The sequence below is a fragment of the Macaca thibetana genome, chromosome 6 (assembly GCF_024542745.1).
Source record: "Macaca thibetana thibetana isolate TM-01 chromosome 6, ASM2454274v1, whole genome shotgun sequence".
NCBI classification, from domain to species: domain Eukaryota; kingdom Metazoa; phylum Chordata; class Mammalia; order Primates; family Cercopithecidae; genus Macaca; species Macaca thibetana.
This window is the reverse complement of record NC_065583.1, coordinates 37,516,537-37,535,897: the sequence shown is the minus strand read 5'-3', so window position 1 is coordinate 37,535,897 and position 19,361 is coordinate 37,516,537. Positions and strand designations below refer to the sequence as shown.

General features: G+C 37.7%; 1 protein-coding gene across 2 annotated transcripts in view; it reads left to right on the top strand.

Annotated features, from left to right (window-relative positions):
* The window catches only part of KCTD16 (potassium channel tetramerization domain containing 16), a 313,427-nt gene that overhangs the window by 4,437 nt on the left and 289,629 nt on the right, over positions 1-19,361 (top strand). The gene's annotated exons all lie outside the window — the stretch shown is intronic.

Below are 19,361 nucleotides of genomic sequence, written 5' to 3'. Positions count from 1 at the left end.
CAAGCATTTCTTTAAGCACTTTGTACTTTTTAACTCAATTACTCCTCCTCTTAACAACCCAGTGAGGTGGGTGCCCTATAACTCCCATTTGACACATGAGGAAATTGAGAACAGAGTAAGTAATTTGTTAAACATTATTATGCTAGAAAATAGTAGACTAGACATTTTGAACTCATTCCTGAGTCCTTATGCTAAACCACTAGGCTGTATTGTTATTATGTTATGAAATGTGAATGTAGAAAAGTCAATAATTCTGATTAATATCCTAATTTATCTAAAATGTGATTACTGAAATCCATATAAATTAAAATTGCAACTAGACATTTGATAATTGCATCTGCGTCTCCACATGTATATATATTCAAATTGATAAAAAATATTTTCTGTAATGTTCTCATTGGGCAAATAGTATTTAAACCTTATGTTTAAGTTTATGTTACATTAGTCATGTATGTTAATTGATATTGCATAGTGGTTAAGGGTATAGGCCCTGGAGCCAGACTGCATGGATTTACATTCTGTACTACTTACTTGCCATGGAGCTTCAGTAATTTATTTAAACTCTTTGTACCTCACTTTTCTCATCTGTAAAAGCAAGATAAGAGTGTTCATTGCTAGAAGGGTTATATGACATAATGTATTCAAGTATAAGTGTCTAAGTACTAAGTATTCAATAAATATTTGCAATAATTATTGTTGAATCTATGTAGCTACAGAAGCAATACTATTTCTTCAGGAAAAATCGACTTTTTAAAAGCTATAAGGATTGGGTTTGAACAAGCTAACTACGTCTAAGATCAATTATAAATGTTCACTCTGTTGTTTGCCCTGCAGATTCTGTATTATAATTTGCTTTTTGATAAGGTGGAGTGTATTAAAATATGCTTTTTTATCTCTTTCCAAGATTTTTCAAATTTGGCTTGTCTGCATTGTAAATTTTACTCTCATAAGTACTGTTTTAAGAACCGCCTATATTTAGGGCAATTATCCTTGAAAATTGTGAACAGTGCTTCTCATATTTTATTTTCTTGATATGTTTCATCTTATTTCAAATACTATAAAAAGTGTCCATCTTTCTGCCTTCCCTTTCTCTCCTCTCTTCCCCTAAAACACAGAATTTATCAGGAGACAGAGCATAAGATGATTTATATTGTGGAAAACATATTTATTTGCAAAGAAAGAAAAAGGCAGTATCTCAGGCAAGTGAAATAATAGCCATAACAATTTTTAAAGATACAGTGTTTCTTAAAATCATATATGTGTCAGGTTTTATTACATTCAGTGGGAGAGCAGCTTGAAAATTACTGCAAGCATGATATATATTGTGGTTTAGGTTCCTCTAGGCAGTATACTTTTTCTATTTTTTGTTAGAATTCTTCATGACCATATCTGTTGCCCATTTTTAATGTGGTTATTTGTTTTTCTTGTCGATTTAAGTTCCTTATAGATTCTGGTTACTAAATCTTTGTTGGATGCATACTTTGCAAATGTTTTCTCTTATTTTGTAGGTTGTTTACTTTTTACTGTGCAGAAGCTCTTTAGTTTAATTAGGTCCCACTTGTTAACTTTAGTTTTTGTTGCAATTGCTTTTGGGGACTTAACTCAAACACTCTTTGCCAGGGCCAGTGTTGAGAAGGGTATTTTCTGGGTTTTCTTCCAGGATTAAAAAAAGAAGAAGAAGAATTCCTCACGACTCTCAATTAGAGTTATTTTGAAGAAGGTTAATGCCTGAACCGCAGTAACTGTCATGCTATCGTATCTATATAAGTATTTCATTGTAATTTGTGCAGAAATGATTGGTAAGAAGGAACATTTTACTGCTGTTGAGGAATGGAAGGGATGAGACTAAAGTGATGGTTTGAAAAAAAATAGTATTCAGACTGGATTAGTTTCCTGGGGCTGCTGTAACAAAGTACCACAAACTAGGTGGTCTACATAAACGAAATGTATTGTCTTAGAGTTCTGGAGGTTAGAAATCTGAAATCAAGGTTTCGACAAGGTTTTTTCCTTCTGAGGACTGTAAGGGTGAATCTGCTGCGTGCCTCTTTTGTAGCTTCTGGTGGTTTGAAAGCAATCTTTGATGTTCCTTAGCTTGTAGATGCATCACTCCCATCTCTGCCTTCACCTTGACATGGTCTTCACATAGTCTCTCTGTGTATGCCTGTCTCTGTGTCCAAGCTTCCCTTTTTTAGGAGCACCAGTCATGTTGGTTTAGCACCTACCCAAATTACCTCATTTTAACTTGATTATCTCTGTAAAGATCTTATTTTCAAATAAGGTCACATTCTGATGTCCTGGGAGTAAGGACTTCAATATATCTTTTGGGGGATGTACAGTTGAATTCATATCAGCCGTATGATGTTACTGCATTCTTTTGCCCAAATATAGACTGAGTTTTTTGCTACACACATGCTCAAAAGAACAATAATCTGATTTTTTTTCACTTTGATCAGCTATTCATGTCAATGTCAATTGGTTGTCACCGTTGCAGAATGGCAAATCTTTTGAATCAAATCTGTAGCAATGGAGTCTTCAACTGCATCATTTTGGGTGTCTAGTTTAACACTTGGCCCAAAGTAAACTTTTTACATTGGGTTTAAAGTCAGTCCCATGCTTGTAGAAAGACACATGCTGGAATATTTTTCATCAGACTTTCTGAAACAAAGTAAGAGGTCATTATGTTTATAAATAAGTAAAAGCCTGCTAAAGGAAAATCTTAATGTCTATAGTGCCAATTCTTAAACAATGTTATTTTATTGAGTTTGTTCACTTGTGATGATTTTTAAAAATATAAAGTAGAACTATAAAAGTAGGCATTTTGATTTTTCAGTTTTCTTCCATAGAAGAAAAAGTTATTTAGTCATAATGCTTTTAATGTACTTAGATATTATTTTTTGTTATTAAGACTAATTATAATGCTTGACACTTTTCCTTAAATGAGAATTATTTTATTTTAAAACAGTGACATGTGAAATCAAATGTCTGATTTTAATTAAATTCTGCACATTTAGATCTAGAAGTCAAAGACAAACACATTTTTTTCCTTTTGATTTTAGGTTAAGCAGTCAAGATCTTTTTTATTCTTCTTCTACAGTCCTAATTTTTTTTTTTTTTTTTTTGAGACAGAGTCTTGCTCTGTCGCCAGGCTGGAGTGCAGTGGCACAATCTTGGCTCACTGCAAGCTCTGCCTCCCAGGTTCACGCCATTCTCCTGCCTCAACCACCCGAGTAGCTGGGACTACAGGTACCTGCCACCACGCCTGGCTAATTTTTTTTTTTTTTGTATTTTTAGTAGAGATGGGGTTTCACCATGTTAGCCAGGATGGTCTCGATCTCCTGACCTTGTGATCCACCCACCTCAGCCTCCCAAAGTGCTGGGATTACAGGCATGAGCCACCACGCCCAGCCCTGCAGTCCTAATTTTTTACAATTTAATGAAAATCATAAATCCCCTACTGTCTGTGATAATGAATTTTCCTCTCTGGAAGAGAATATAAACATTTCTTAACTCTTGCTAAAATGTTATTTTGGAAAGATTAACATCATTTAAAATATTATTTGATTCTAGATTTATAAATATCCTTTCTTTTCTGGACTCTAATTAAAAGTTATTCATTTTAATTTAAAAATTGACTTCTGTACTAATATTATAACACACTACACTCCCCTTCCCACTCCCTGGAAGTGAAATGTCTCAACTTCATATTAAAATTTTGAGAGGCCCCTAGGAAATTGGCCTGAATTCACTGAGATAGCTCTAAAGTTAACAAGAATAGACTAATCTTCATAGAACAATCAGGACAGCAAGTGCATCAGAAAATGACCAAAACACCCCTCGTTTAACTGGCTACACATATTGAGAATTAAAGAGAATTAAAACTCCAAGGAACCTTGAGAGAATTCATTCCCCACTCTTTGACTTTACAAATGAAGATCTGAGGCCAGGAGAAGTGAAGGGATGTGTTGTAAGACCTACAATTCCATGTGATACCTTGACATTTCTGACCCTCACAGGGTCCTAAAAGTTTAACCATGAGTTCCCTTGCTCTTGCCAGATATGTCCCCTACCCAGCAGAAAAGGCTCCCCACCAGGCAGGTTCCTCTATCGGCCACCCTACTCAGGCCTCAGCCCAAGTCATTTTGCCTTCTTATGAGCTGGTAAAATTATTCAAAGAAACATATTATATCCCCCTCCCCCCATGGGAACCAGGAGGCAACTCATCCTCTAGATACTATACACCACAGGCCCAGCTCATTCGCTCTACTCCTGAGTGTAACCACTACATATCCCTGCCTGGTGTGCAGGCTCTTCTCTCCCAGGCTGTGAGTGTATGTGATTAATGAACTGCTGCCAGTCTCATCTGTCCAGTGTTGAGTATATCAGGAGCTCATCCATCTTGTACTATTTGGGAACAGGGATCCTTCCTTCGCCAACATGGTAGGTAGAGACTATCAGAACAAGGGATTTGGTTGATTTTACTAATATGGCTAGTATCAGATTTACCATTGTGTCTTGTCTTTGCTTTTCAGCTAGTACATGACAAAGATTAGATGATAAATAAGTGATTGTAACCATCTAATTATGTCAGAAACTCTATTAGAAGAGAGGTTATATTATATTTACTTTTGTATCCCAACTATAGGACATAAAATAATGTTGTTTGTGGTATTTATTCATTCATTTGTTACAAAGATTTATTGAGAACCTACCATGTGCCAGTCACAATATACAACAAACAGATTCTGTGCCTGTCTATGGTATTTTTTAAATTTATTTTTTATTATACTTTAAGTTCTAGGGTACTTGTGCACAATGTGCAGGTTTGTTACATATGTATACATGTGCCATGTTGGTGTGCTGCACCCATTAACTCATCATTTACATTAGTATATTACATTAGGTATATCTCCTAATGCTATCCCTCCCCCTCCCCCTACCCCACGACAGGCCCCAGTGTGTCATGTTCTCCTTCCTGTGTCCAAGTGTTCTCATTGTTCAATTCCCACCTATGAGTGAGAACATGCAGTGTGTGGTTTTCTGTTCTTGTGATAGTTTGCTGAGAATGATGGTTTATAGCTGCATCCATGTCCCTACAAAGGACATGAACTCATCCTTATTTATGGCTGCATAGTATTCCATGGTGTATATGTGCCACGTTTTGTTAATCCAGTCTATCATTGATGGACATTTGGGTTGGTTCCAAGTCTTTGCTATTGTGAATACTGCTGCAATAAACATATGTGTGCATATGTCTTTATAGCATCATGATTTATAATCTTTTGGGTATATACCCAGTAAAAATGGGATGGCTGGGTCAAATGGTATTTCTAGTTCTAGATCCTTGAGGAATTGCCACACTGTCTTCCACAATGGTTGAACTAGTTTACAGTCCCACCAACAATGTAAAAGTGTTCCTGTTTCTCCACGTCCTCTTCAGCACCTGTTGTTTCCTGACTTTTTCATGATCGCCATTCTAACTGGTGTCTCATTGTGGATTTGATTTGCATTTCTCTGGTGGCCAGTGATGATGAGCATTTTTTCGTGTGTCTGTTGGCTGCATAAATGTCTTCTTTTGAGAAGTGTCTGTTCATATCCTTTGCCCACTTTTTGATGGGGTTGTTTGTTTTTTTCTTGTAAATTTGTTTGAGTTCTTTGTAAGTTCTGGATATTAGCCCTTTGTCAGATGAGTAGCTTGCAAAAATTTTCTCCCATTCTGTAGGTTGCCTGTTCACTCTGATGGTAGTTTCTTTTGCTGTGCAGAAGCTCTTTAGTTTGATTAGATCCCATTTATCAATTTTGGCTTTTGTTGCCATTGCTTTTGGTGTTTTAGACATGAAGTCCTTGCCCATGCCTGTGTCCTGAATGGTATTGCCTAGGTTTTCTTCTAGGGTTTTTATGGTTTTAGGTCTAACATTTAAGTGCCTAATCCATCTTGAATTAATTTTTGTATAAGGTGTAAGGAAGGGATTTCAGTTTCAGCTTTCTATGTATGGCTAGCCAGTTTTCCCAGCATCATTTATTAAATAGGGAATCCTTTTCTCATTTCCTGTTTTTGTCAGATATGTCAAAGATCAGATGGTTGTAGATGTGTGGTATTGTTTCTGAGGGCTCTGTTCTGTTCCATTGGTCTATATCTCTGTTTTGGTACCAGTACCATGCTGTTTTGGGTACTGTAGCCTCGTAGTATAGTTTGAAGTCAGGTAGCATGATGCCTCCAGCTTTGTTCTTTTGACTTAGGATTGTCTTGGCAATGCGAACTCTTTTTTGTTTCCATATGAACTTTAAAGTAGTTTTTTCCAATTCTGTGAAGAAAGTCATTGGTAGCTTGATGGGGATGGCATTGAATCTATAAATTACCTTGGGTAGTGTGGCCATTTTCACGATATTGATTCTTCCTATCCATGAGCATGGAATGTTCTTCCATTTGTTTGTGTCCTCTTTTATTTCATTGAGCAGTGGTTTGTAGTTCTCCTTGAAGAGGTCCTTCACATCCCTTGTAAGTTGGATTCCTAGGTATTTTATTCTCTTTGAAGCAATTGTGAAAGGGAGTTCACTCATGATTTGGCTCTCTGTTTGTCTGTTATTGGTGTATAAGAATGCTTGTGATTTTTGCACATTGATTTTGTATCCTGAGACTTTGCTGAAGTTGCTTATCAGCTTAAGTAGATTTTGGGCTGAGATGATGAGGTTTTCTAAATATACAATCACATCATCTGCAAACAGGGACAATTTGACTTCCTCTTTTCCTAATTGAATATGCTTTATTTCTTTCTCATGCCTGATTGCCCTGGCCAGAAGTTCCAACACTATGTTGAATAGGAGTGATGAGAGAGGGCATCCCTGTCTTGTGCCAGTTTTCAAAGGGAATGCTTCCAGGATTTGCCCATTCAGTATGCTATTGGCTGTGGGTTTGTCATAAATAGCTCTTATTATTTTGAGATACATTCCATCAATACCAAATTTATTGAGCGTTTTTAGCATGAAGGGCTGTTGAATTTTGTCAAAGGCCTTTTCTGCATCTATTGAGATGATCATGTGGTTTTTGTCTTTGGTTCTGTTTATATGCTGGATTATGTTTATTGATTTGCATATGTTGAACCAGCCTTGCATCCCAGGGATGAAGCCCACTTGATCATGGTGGATAAGCTTTTTGATGTACTGCTGAATTCGGTTTGCCATTATCTTATTGCCATTATCTTATTGAGGACTTTTGCATTGATATTCATCAGGGATATTGGTCTAAAATTCTCTTTTTTGGTTGTGTCTCTGCCAGGCTTTGGTATCAGGATGATGTTGGCCTCATAAAGTGAGTTAGGGATGATTCCCTCTTTTTCTATTGATTGAAGTAGTTTCAGAAGGAATGGTACTAGCTCCTCCTTGTACCTCTGGTAGAATTCGGCTGTGAATCCGTCTGATCCTGGACTTTTTTTGGTTGGTAGGCTATTAATTGTTGCCTCAATTTCAGAGCCTGTTATTGGTCTATTCAGGAATTCAACTTCTTCCTGTTTTAGTCTTGGGAGGGTGTATGTGTCCAGGAATTTATCCATTTCTTCTAGGTTTTCTAGTTTATTTGCGTAGAGGTGTTTATAGTATTCTCTGATGGTAGTTTGTGTTTCTGTGGGATCGGTGGTGATATCCCCTTTGTCATTTTTTATTGCATCTATTTGATTCCTCTCTCTTTTCTTCTTTATTAGTCTTGTTAGCGGTCTATCAATTTTGTCGATCTTTTCAAAAAACCAGCTCTTGGATTCATTGATGTTTTGAAGGGTTTTTTGTGTCTCTATCTCCTTCAGTTCTGCTCTGATCTTAGTTATTTCTTGCCTTCTGCTAGCTTTTGAATGTGTTTGCTCTTGCTTCTCTAGTTCTTTTAATTGTGATGTTAGGGTGTCAATGTTAGATCTTTTCTGCTTTCTCTTGTGGGCATTTAGTGCTATAAATTTCCCTCTACACACTGCTTTAAATGTGTCCCAGAGATTCTGGTATGTTGTATCTTTGTTCTCATTGGTTTCAAAGAACATCTTTATTTCTGCCTCCATTCCGTTATGTACCCAGTAGTCATTCAGGAGCAGGTTGTTCAGTTTCCATGTAGTTGAGAGATTTTGAGTGAGTTTCTTAGTCCTGAGTTCTAGTTTGATTGCACTGTGGTCTGAGAGACAGTTTGTTATAATTTCTGTTCTTTTACATTTGCTGAGGAGTGCTTTACTTCCAATTATGTGGTCAATTTTGGAATAAGTGTGATGTGGTGCTGAGAAGAATGTATATTCTGTTGATTTGTGGTGGAGAATTCTGTAGATATCTATTAGGTCCACTTGGTGCAGAACTGAGTTCAATTCCTGGATATCCTTGTTAACTTTCTGTCTCATTGATCTGTCTAATGTTGGCAGTGGAGTGTTAAATTCTCCTGTTATTATTGTGTGGGAGTCTAAGTCTCTTTGTAAGTCTCTACAGACTTGCTTTATGAATCTGGGTGCTCCTGTATTGGGTGCATATATATTTAGGATAGTTAGCTCTTCTTGTTGAATCGATCCCTTTACCATTATGTAATGGTCTTCTTTGTCTCTTTTGATCTTGTTGGCTTAAAGTCTTTTTTATCAGAGACTAGGATTACAACCCCTGCCTTTTTTTGTTTTCCATTTGCTTGGTAGATCTTCCTCCATCCCTTTATTTTGAGCCTGTGTGTGTCTCTGCACGTGAAATAGGTCTCCTGAATACACCACACTGATGGGTCTTGACTCTTTATCCAATTTGCCAGTCTGTGTCTTTTAATTGGAGCATTTAGCCAATTTCCATTTAAGGTTAATATTGTTATGTGTGAATTTGATCATGTCATTATGATGTTAGCTGGTTATTTTGCTCATTAGTTGATGCAATTTCTTCCTAGCATCGATTGTCTTTACATTTAGGCATGTTTTTGCAGAGGCTGGTACCAGTTGTTCCTTTCCATGTTTAGTGCTTCCTTCAGGGTCTCTTGTAGGGCAGGCCTGGTGGTGACAATATCTCTCAGCATTTGCTTGTCTGTAAAGGATTTTATTTCTCCTTCACTTATGAAACAGTTTGGCTGGATATGAAATTCTGGGTTGAAAATTCTTTTCTTTAAGAATGTTGAATATTGGCCCCCACTCTCTTCTGGCTTGTAGAGTTTCTGCCGAGAGATCCGCTGTTAGTCTGATAGGCTTCCCTTTGTGGGTAACCCGACCTTTCTCTCTGGCTGCCCTTAACATTTTTTCCTTCATTTCAACTTTCGTGAATCTGACAATTATGTGTCTTGGAGTTGCTCTTCTCGAGGAGTATCTTTGTGGCGTTCTCTGTATTTCCTGAATTTGAATGTTGGCCTGACTTGTTAGGTTGGGGAAGTTCTCCTAGATGATATCCTGCAGAGTGTTTTCCAACTTGGTTCCATTCTCCCCCTCACTTTCAGGTACACCAATCAGACGTAGATTTGGTCTTTTCACATAGTCCTATATTTCTTGGAGGCTTTGTGCATTTCCTTTTACTCTTTTTTCTCCAAACTTCTCTTCTCGCTTCAGTTCATTTATCTGATCTTCAATCACTGATACCCTTTCTTCCAGTTGATTGAATCTGTTACTCAAGCTTGTGCATTCATCACGTAGTTCTTGTGCCATGGTTTTCAGCTCCATCAGGTCATTTAAGGACTTTTCTACATTGGTTATTCTAGTTAGCCGTTTGTTTAATCTTTTTTCAAGGTTTTTAGCTTCTTTGAGATGGGTTTGAACTTCCTCCGTTAGCTCAGAGAAGTTTGATAGTCTGAAGCCTTCTTCTCTCAACTTGTCAAAGTCATTCTCCGTCCAGCTTTGTTCTGTTCCTGGCAAGGAGCTGCGTTCCTTTGGAGGGGGAGAGGCACTCCGATTTTTAGAATTTTCAGCTTTTCTGCTCTGTTTTTTTCCCCATCTTTGTGGTTTTATCTACCTTTGGTCTTTGATGATGGTGACGTACAGATAGGGTTTTGGTGTGGATGTCCTTTCTGTTTGTTAGTTTTCCTTGTAACAGTAAGGACCCTCAGCTGCAGGTCTTTTGGAGTTTGCTGGAGGTCCACTCCAGACCCTGTTTGCCTGGGTATCTGCAGCGGAGGCTGCAGAAGAGTGAATATTGCTGAACAGCAAATGTTGCTGCCTGATAGTTCCTCTGGAAGTTTCGTCTCAGAGGGGTACCCAGCCATGTGAGGTGTCAGTCTGCTCCTACTGGGGGGTGCCTCCCAGTTAGGCTACTCAGGGGTCAGGGACCCACTTGAGGAGGCAGTCTGTCCTGTCCGTTCTCAGATCTCAAACTCTGTGCAGGGAGAACTACTCCTCTCTTCAAAGCTGTCAGACAGGGACATTTAAATCTGCAGAGGTTTCTGCTGCCTTTTGTTTAGCTATGCCCTGCCCCCAGAGGTGGAGTCTATGGAGGCAGGCAGGACTCCTTGAACTGCAGTGAGCTCCACCCAGTTCGAGCTTTCCAGCTGCTTTGTTTACCTACTCAAGCCTCAGCAATGGCGGGCACCCCTCCCCCAGCCTCGCTGCTGCCTTGCAGTTAGATCTCAGACTGCTGTGCTAGCAATGAGGGAGACCCCGTGCGCGTGGGACCCTCCGAGCCAGGTGTGGAATATAATCTCCTGGTGTAACATTTGCTGTGACCCTTGGAAAAGCACAGTATTAGGATGGGAGTGACCCATTTTCCAGGTGCTGTGTGTCACAGTTTTCCTTGGCTCGTAAAGGGAATTCGCTTCTCCCTTGCGCTTCCCAGGTGAGGCGCTGCCTCGCCCTGCTTCAGCTCTCACTCGGTGGGCTGCACCCACTGTCCTGCACCCACTGTCTGAAATGCCCCAGTGAGATGAACCTGGTACCTCAGTTGGAAATGCAGAAATCACCCGTCTTTTGTGTCGCTCACACTGGGAGCTGTAGCCTGGAGCTGTTCCTATTCAGTCATCTTGGAACCCTCTCTGTCTATGGTTTTTTAAGCTTAACATAGTTCTACTCGCCCATCTTCCCTGCAGGTGCTTGCAAGTTCACAGCCATCAGTCCTCTGCCTGGAGAATGCTCCTGTTCCTCAATGCTTCTAGCTTGATAAGGTCATTACTACACTTCCATATAAGCCAGGATCACCACTCTTTGTGAACTGGAAGGTCTGAACCAAGAAAAGATTCTAATTTGGAGATCTGCTGCTTGGGAAATGTATATAGTGATCTGCCAATGACTATCCTTGCTGTCAGTGATAATGATGCTCCTACATGAGAAGCATTCATCTGTTTGTAAGACCACAGTCCTGAGCATTAGTGCACCTGGGATTAGACAGTGAGGGATAGCATACTTTGAGAACTTTTTATTTTGTTCAGGGCAAGGGGAAGTATATCCATGCCAACAGGACACCACAGAAGCATTCATTTAATCCCCTTGTAGTTCATTTCCTTAAATTCTTCTGCCATATTTCTCAATATAACTATCCCTCATTCCAATTATCTGTTGCCTTGTAAAGAAAAACAGACAAAACACTCCAAAAAGCCAAAAAAAAAAAAAAATTAAAAAAATCTCAAAACTTGGTGGATTAAAACCATGACAATAACATTTTATTTCCTGAAAATCTAAAATTTGGACAGGCTTGTTGGGTGTAGCTCATCTCTGTTCCACACAACTTCAGCTGGGGAGCTCAAAAGCTGGATGTTGAATTCATCTGAAGGCTCATTCACGTATGTGACTGTTGATGCTGGCTGCATGTTGGGATCTCAGCCAGAGCTCTCAAACAGAACATATACATGTGGTTTCTTCATGTGGTATGGGCTTCCTCCAAATATGGTGGCTATAGTCTGGGGAAGAGAATCCTGAAAGAGAGAAAACAAAAAAGGCTGTATTACCATTTCTACATCATCCTCCGAAGTCATATGATATTCTGATGCATTGTATTGGCTAGAAACATCTCTCTAAAGCTGGCCCATATTCAAGGAAAAGAGAATTATACTGCAACTTTTTATGCAAAGATTTTTTAAACATGTTTTAAAACCACCACTTCTCAATGGGATGTAAGTGAAAAAAAAAAAAAAAAAAAAAAAAGAATAGTGAACATTCTTGTGTAATCTGAGAGACCTAGATTGGTTAGTAGCTGTATCTACACAGCAATTCCCTTTTGGGTGTATATAGCCAAAGGATATCATATCAGCATCTTATAGAGATACCTGCACTCCCATGTTCATTGCAGCATTATTCAAAATAGCTAAGATATGGAAATAACCTAAATGTCCATCAGTGGGTGACTGAATAAAAAATTTGTTGTTGTTGGTGGTGTTTGTGTGTATAATTGAATATTATTTGGCTTTTAAAAAGAAGGAGATTCTGCCATTTGTGCAACATGGATGAAACTGGAGGACACTGTGTTAAGTGACATAAACTAGACATAGAAAGGAAAATACTGCATGATTCTCTTTATATGTTGCTATGGTTTGCATATGTCCATCAAAAAGTTGATGTGTTGGAAACTGAATGGTCATTGTAACAGTATTAAGAGATGAGGCCTTTAAGAGGTGATCACGGCCGGGCACAGTGGCTCATGCCTGTAATTCCAGGACTTTGGGAGGCCGAGGCAGGTGGATCACCTGAGGTCAGGAGTTTGAGACCAGGCTGGACAAGATGACAAAATCCCATCTCTACTAAAAATACAAAAATTAGCCAGGTGTGGTGGCGTGTGCCTGTAATTCCAGCTACTTGCAGGCTGAGGCAGGAGAATAGCTTGAACCTGGGAGGTGGAGGTTGCAGTAAGCTGATATCGCACCACTGCATTCCAGCCTGGGCAACAAAAGTGAAACTCCATCTCAAAAAAAAAAAAAAAAAAAAAAAAAAAAAAAAAAAAAGGGTGATCAGGCCACTAGGGTTAAGCTCCCATTCTGAAGGGATTGATGCTGTTATTGCAGGAGTATGTTAGTTGTGGCAGTAGTGGGTTCCTAATAAGGTTATCCCCATTCATTTCTGTCTGTGTGGTAGCTTCCACCCTTCACCTTCCGCCATGGATGACTCTTGCCAGGTGCCAGCACCATGCTCTTGGACTTCACAACCTCCAGAATGATAAGCCAAATAAACTTCTATTGTATATAAATTACCCAGTCTGTGATATTCTGTTATAGCCGTAGAAAACAGACTAAAACACATGTGAAATCTAAAAGCAAACAGAGAAAGAAAGCCCTTTAAATATACAAAAGCAGAATAGAATGATGGTTACCATAGGCCAGGGGGAGAGGGGATTCAGATATGCAGGCCAAAGGATACAAAGTAGCAGTAATGAGGATGAGCACATCTTGAAATCCCAAGTACAGCAGGGGGGCTATGAAGGTGATAGTTAATAATATGCTATTGCATAGTGGACATTTTCAAAGAGTAGATTTTAGGTGCCCTACTTCAAAGAGTAGATTTTAGGTGTGTGGTAAGAGCTTAAGCACACCGGGGATTGCTTGAGCCTGGGAAGTTGAGGCTGCAGTGAGCCATAATGGTGCCATTACCCTCCAGCCTAGGCTGACACAGGGAGATCCTGTCGGGGGGGGGGGGGGAGAGAGAGAGAGAGAGAGAGAGAGAGAGAGAGAGAGAGAGAGAGAGAGAGAAAGAGCAGACAGAGACAGGTTAAAGAAAAACTTTCTTAAAATTAAGTACAATTGTAGTCTTAATTACCTTTTACCTTTCTTCACTCCCAGTTATCTGTTTGTTATTATTATGTCTTTGTTATTATCGTTTGTTGTTATTTAACACATACACATACACAGAGTATCTGTGAGATGATGGATATGGTAAGTTGTCACTTTCAATCATTTCTCTATGTACATGTATATCAAAAATCATGTTGTATGCCTTAACTTTATGTAATAAAACATAAAAAAAATAAAAAAATAAAAGAGTGGGTATAAGACCAAAGCAAAATAAACGTGAAAGAGATAATTCTAAATATGTATTAGATCCTAACATGTGAGTAAAGGGCTACTTCAGCATTGAATCGACTTATTGGTGTTTTGTGTTTCTGTAGATATAGTCTTACTGTTATTACCTACATTTAGAAATGTTATTTAATTACTAGTGAAGTATTCTGCTTCTTGCACACTGTTCTTCCCTATGAAAACGTGGTCCCAAAATAAAATAATTTACTCATAGACTAAAACACGGTTGGATAACTATTCCATAGTGGTCTTTCTCTACCTATAAAGATGCACAACATTTGCTGTTTGCTTATTTTTTTAATGATGCATAAAGGATGACTCTCCTTTTCGTCTCTACAATTTCACATAAGTAAAATGTTTATTCCATACTCATTTTGCCCCCTAGTGGCTTTCTATGGTCTTGTCCCATATTTAAAAATAATTTTCAAATCTTGTGGAATATAGGAAAAGTACAATTTTGTTCCTCTGCCACATGCACATCGCTTTATAGATGAGGAAACTAAACCCCAGAAAACTCGCGGAACTTGTCTGGTGTCACACATCCAGTTAGAACTAGAAATTGTATATTGCTACCTTCTCCTACCCTACTGCTAGAAATAAGCCTCAGGAAGGCAGGGCAGTTTTGTTCATTGATGAACAAGAACAGTGCCTAGCAAATGGTAGGTGCTTATCAAATATTTGCTATATGTTATAAATAAAAGTATAAATGAATCAAGACTAGAACCTGTATTTATAGGTTACATGCTTTACATAATACTATGACTATGTAGTCTGTTTAATCTTTACCATAAATCTTGTACATAGTGCTTGATACTTGATTCTACTTTACTCCATGACAGTTTCAACTGCTTGAACTACCTCACCCTTTACTTGTTTTGTCATTAGGTTTGTAACATTTTCATTCATTTAATATTAGTAACAGCTTAATCAGGCACTGTGCTGCCTACAGAACTATGAAGAGGTACTTTTTAAAATTCAATTTTTATTTATTATTAACTGTGGTAACTATTTTTAAGTATACAGTTCAGTGTTGGTAAGTGTATTCACGTTGTTGTGAAACCAATCTCTAGAACTTTTTAAACTTGCAAAGTGAAATTCTGTATCCATCAATCTTCCCACCCCAGCTCCGGCAACCAACATTCTACTTCTATTTCTATGCATTTGACTACTCTATATAGTATCATTATTTTTATAACTGGCTTATTTCATTTAGCATAATGTCCTCAAGTTTCATCCATGTTAAAGTATATGGCACATTTTGTTTGTCTGTTTATCATTGATGGACACTGTGGTTGCTTCCAATTTTTAGCCCTTAGGAATAACGCTCCTATGAACGTGGGTGTACAAATACCTATTCAAGACCCCGATTTCAATTCTTTTGATATATACTCAGAAGTAGAAGTGCCTGATTATATGGTAATTCTATTTCTAATTTTTGAGAAACTGTTTTCCATAGTGGCAACACCATTTTACATTCCCACCAACAGTGCACTAAGGTTCTAATTGCTCTATACGATAGCCAACACTTGCTATTTTCTTTCTTTCTTTTTGCAGTGCCATGCTGGTGAGTATGAGGCAATATCTTATGGTTTTTATTTGCATTTCCCTAATGACTAGTGATTTTAAGCATCTTTTCATATGCTTGTTGGACATTTGTATATCTTCTTTGGAGCAATGTCTATTCAAGCCCTTTGCTACAAAGAGGCTCATTTAATTAATCAGTTATTTCCTCTGTACACAGAAAAATCTTAGCAACATAAGAGCCATTTCCTTTGTTCTTTTTGTCACACTATATCACCATTATTTCAGATCTCAATAATATAAAATAATAACTAAAACTTTTATTATGTGTCAGGCACTGTTCTAAGTATCTTACATATGTTAACTTATTCAATTCTCAAAACTTCCCTATAGATGGGTACTGTTAACTATCTTCATTTTACAGAAGAAGACAGAGGCAGAGAGGTAAGTTACTTGTCCAAAGTCAAATGGCTGCTGAGCAGTAGAGTCAGGATGGGTACCTAGGAAGTTGATTTAGAGTCTATGCACTCAACCACTACTCAAAGACTGAGTAGGTGCCTCTCTGACACCTACTCAATCTTTTAAAATATCACCTACATCTTTTTTATTGGACACCTCTTCTGTATAAGTTTGTATTTCAGACAACAGAAAATTAAATGCCAATTGATATCGTTGTAGGAAGATATTCATTGTTCAGTGGATGCCAAGTCTAGGGTACAGCTAGCTTCGGATGTGTTTGAATCCAGTGGCTCAAACCATATCATATGTATTAATGGTCCCAGAAAACATTCCCAACTCACATCTTTTTGGCTCTGATTGAGCTCCATGTCCATTGCTATGATTAACATGGTGGCAGGGAGTATAAAGTGCTGTGACCAGTCTACCCAAGTAAATCATGCACCTGTACCTGGAGCAAGGGTGACAACATTACCTGAAGCACAGAAACCTGGAGCAGGGGAGGGATGATTCTCATACGGTTTTACTAGACACCCATTCACATTGTATTGTTTCTTTGGGAGATAGGGAGCTTTTTTTTTTGCATTAGGAATAAATACATGAGTGAAATTATTAAGATTAAAAAAAACCTTTCTTATGAATGATTTGATTAATAAAAAGGTAATAACAATAGCTAACATCAATTTAGTACTTACTATATATTAAATGCTGTCCTACGTATTCTACATGTATTGGCTCAATTAATCCTCGTAAGAACTCTCTAAGTCAAGTGCTATTATCATCCTATTTTACTGGTAAGATACCTGAGGTGCAAAAGGGTCTGGGTGTACCTGGAAGGGAATATGATAACTTGCCCTGGGTGACCCACCCAGTTGATGAAGTCAAGATTTGAACTCCAGATGAGCTTCAGAACCTCTTCTGTATTCTTATCATTTGAACACCAGACTATCTTCAGAGTCTATTCTATAATCTATCATTCATATCATAAGGTAGCTTACTTGTCACATATAGAAACTGTAGCCCACAAAAGAAACAGAATAATTCATCAGTTATGCCTGATGTTTACAATCAGGAAAGACAGCAGAGACTCTCATATGGCCAACCCAGAAAACAATTAGAACTTACACTATCATGTAAAGTCTATAGTTATGTAAGAAAGAAATATGTAAATATGAAGTCTACTCTGCCAAATTTGTGCTAGATCCCATTAAAAAAAAAAAAAAGAAAAGAAAAAACTAATAGTTTATGGTCCCTGTTCAGAGCCTAAGGGAATTGGTTTAAAGTTTAAATAAAAAATTGTACATGCTGCCAGTCAGAACTATTCATCATCATGAGCATTGCATTTATTTTATTTATATGTACTTTAACAATTTTCTAGTTTTGTAGTTTAAAAAAAAATAGCTGAAAAGTCTGTCTCAAAGCTCTCTCACCTCTTAAAAGAAAGCAGGACGACTTTAAAAAACCAGTTTGTTTAAACATGGCCAGACTGTTTTCCAGGTATCCACATTTTCTTCTCAACACATGCCCAATCCAAAGACAGAGCATCAAAGGCGTTATACTATATGTATGTTAAAGTTTTAATATTTACAAAACTGATTAAGGTAAAGGATTATTAACTTTTTTAACCACTAGAAGTGTAAAAGCTGTGTAGCTTTTCTTGGCCTCAATTTTCTCAACTGAATAATGAAGACAAAAAGAAACTGGAATAGGGATGTATTGATCCATTTATTCATTCAGTAACTATTGAACACCTGTTACGTGTCAGGCTCTGTGCCAGGTGCTAGGGATGGGATATATTAATGAGCAAAAATAATAATGATCCCTTCCCTCTCAGCATTTACAGTGTCACTGGGGGAGAGAAACATGATTTAAATAATCACTCCCCAAATAGTCAAAGGACTCCTTAGGGCTTTTCAGTTCCTAAATTCCATATACACGCAAACATAAAAAATAGTTCATAGAACACAAAACTTCTTACATGTTTATTTGAAAGATCTGACAAATCTCATTTATTTCTTAGACTCATTTTTTTTCCAGATTATTAGCCACAGATATTGCAAACCACTTATAACAATTTTCTGCCTGCCAATGACATAATGCATTGTCCTGGCTCATTATTGTAATAGTTGTTACTATGCATATTGAATGCAAATTTCAGGTAATATTTTAGTCTTCATTTTCTATTCATTCCTAGGACTGCATTTCTATTTGTAACAGGGAGGGATTAAAAAATAACAGGGCCAATAAAATTTAGAGTTTCAAAGGTAAGAGCTGATTACACACACACACACACACACACACACACACACACACACGGGGGTGAGAGAAAAATGTTGTTTATTTTTCTAGCTATAACAAAATATCACTTGGGTTCCCCTTTTCCTCAGATTTTAATTCTATTGATGAAGCATATACAGAGGAAAATAGGAAAATGAGTTGTTTTCACTGAATCATTAATGACTTGAGGTTGGCAGGAGGTAGACTTTTTAATTGCTTACTTGTTTATTAGATTTATTCTATGGCAGTTGATCTCTAGATTTCTTTGGGTACCCCAGAGTCTTGTTGTTAATCAAATATTCTGTAAAATTTTTGGTTTTATCTGTAAAAGTGATTCTACAAGTTCCAGATGTCTTAGGTTGTGTCAAATGTTTGACGAAAGAAGGCTATTTATTGGAAACCAGCCAGGATCTTTGTTTAGATTATTTTTGCCAGCAGCTCTTCTACTTCAGGCTGTGATTTCATCAAAAAATATTTGCACAAGCCATTGCTTCAGTAACCACGTCTCCAGCCCCACCGGAAGTGGATGTGGTTAATCTAGTAGACAGTACTCTTCCGTCTGAGCCTAGCTTAGACATAGTAGACTGAAAAATTACGTATCTGGAGTTGTTTTTCACCAGGGTTAGCAAAAGGCTCTGATAATCTGCCATCATTACAGGTTTCTTGCTTCTTATCACAACAGCAAGTCTTCTTTGATGGGGAAGAGTCTAGGCAAATGTTCTGGTTGATAATGAATTGTCCAAATCTTAGATTTCATCTGGATTTTTCTGTTAATGTAATCCTTCGCTGCATATTGTCCTTTGGTACTTACAAAAAGCTAATAGATACTAGCTTTTTTATCTCTTCCAGATTTACTGTTATTTAGCAATAGGGAATCATTAAGTTCGCATTCTCATCCTAGATCTGTTTTCTTATGCCTATCAATAGAAAATACATGAGAAAATAGTCAAAGTTAGTTTTAAGAATGCATTTCCTGTTGGAGATTAGAATGATACATCTGGTGGTAAGCTTTCTCATCCTAACTCTTCTTCAACCCACAAAGGGTGCTTAACCAAAAGTGGCTAGGCTGATGATTAGTAGGTAGGACATTTCAACCTCTGGCAAATTTGTCATTGAGCAGCATCAGTAAAAAGGTGGAAGATTCTCCACTATCCTCAAAACTTTTTCAATGACTGTAAATCAAATGTAATAAAGAGGCATC